The sequence below is a fragment of the Emiliania huxleyi genome, assembly GCF_000372725.1.
Source record: "Emiliania huxleyi CCMP1516 unplaced genomic scaffold EMIHUscaffold_864, whole genome shotgun sequence".
In the NCBI taxonomy this organism is placed as follows: domain Eukaryota; phylum Haptophyta; order Isochrysidales; family Noelaerhabdaceae; genus Emiliania; species Emiliania huxleyi.
Window position 1 is genome coordinate 14,247 of NW_005195558.1, and position 1,261 is coordinate 15,507.

Sequence of the window (1,261 nt, forward strand, 5' to 3'; positions counted from 1 at the left end):
CGATGGGGGACTAGCACTAGCCGTCTTCCACATGGTCCCTCGGGTCCCTGCTGCTCCTAATCTCTTCGTACATCCTCCTGCTGATCTCCGCAAAGTCCTGCTCCCTCCCTCGTCTCACCCGGAGTGCTGGGGGGGGCGAAAGGGGGGGGCGCGGCCTTGAGTTATGTGTACGCCAACTCAGGGTGTGTGGCAGCCACGCTGGCTGTGTGTCTTGTGAGCTTCTTTGTGTCTGTGTGTTGCCCGTGTTATAACACTGTACGAGCCGGCGTCTACCACGGCGCGTGTACTCTCACGGTTGGCCGTCGCCGCACACCACGCGACGACACACGGACTGGGACCACCAGTCGCAACCAACCAGTGGAGGCCTCGCGCAAAGCGCGGGAGAGCTGTGGCTCGGGATCAGACAGCGCGCCTCTCCGCCGGAAAGGTGCTCTCCCGTGTCCACTGTGATCATCTCGACCACGGCTGCAGCCCACGCCGACTAAAAATCTGGGTGCGAGGGGAGGGGGCAGTACAGGATTGCGATGCAACCATGAGTAGGTGACGTGCGCGGATCGCCATGGTCGGCAGGGTGCGCCTCCGAGAGCGCCTTGAGGTCCTCCGCTGTGATGAGGTCCGGATCAGACCCACGTGTAGCATCCAGCAGCGCCTCATCTTGCTCGGCGGCCGTCCGGTCAGCGCCGCTCGTGTCTCCGGCGAACCCGCAGCATCGGCGGCCCGCGTCAGGAGAGCCATACAGGTATATGGCAGTCGCCCAGAATCCGCCTAAAAGCAAACCTCGGGTCCTCATCCCGGAGGTCTGAACCTACGCAACGCCAGAGAACAGACCCGAAACTCCGGCAATGGCTCCAAATTTGGTGAGAGCATCCCTCTTGTGAAGCCCGCGCATCACGCCATAGGCACCGGAGAGCGCGCGATTGCCACCGCCGTTGAGACAGAGCGCTGTTTCCCAGGTGTACTCGCCAGTGAACTCGCGGCCTGGCCCTATTCCGGTGGCCCCACCTGCGGCCGCCGGAATATGACGTCTAGCGGCCTGTTGCGACGTTTGTGCACGCTCCTGCCGCCGGCGCGCTTCGACGAAGGCCGGGTGTGGCCGAGAGCAGGTCGGAGATGATATTGACATCACGTCAGCAGCGCCGGCACGCTCGGGGCGTTGCCGCAGCACACGCCTCGTTCGCGATGAACCTCGCGCCGTTTTGACGTTCTGGAGTATTGCAATACGCACGCACGCACGCACGCACGCACGCACGCACGCACGCAC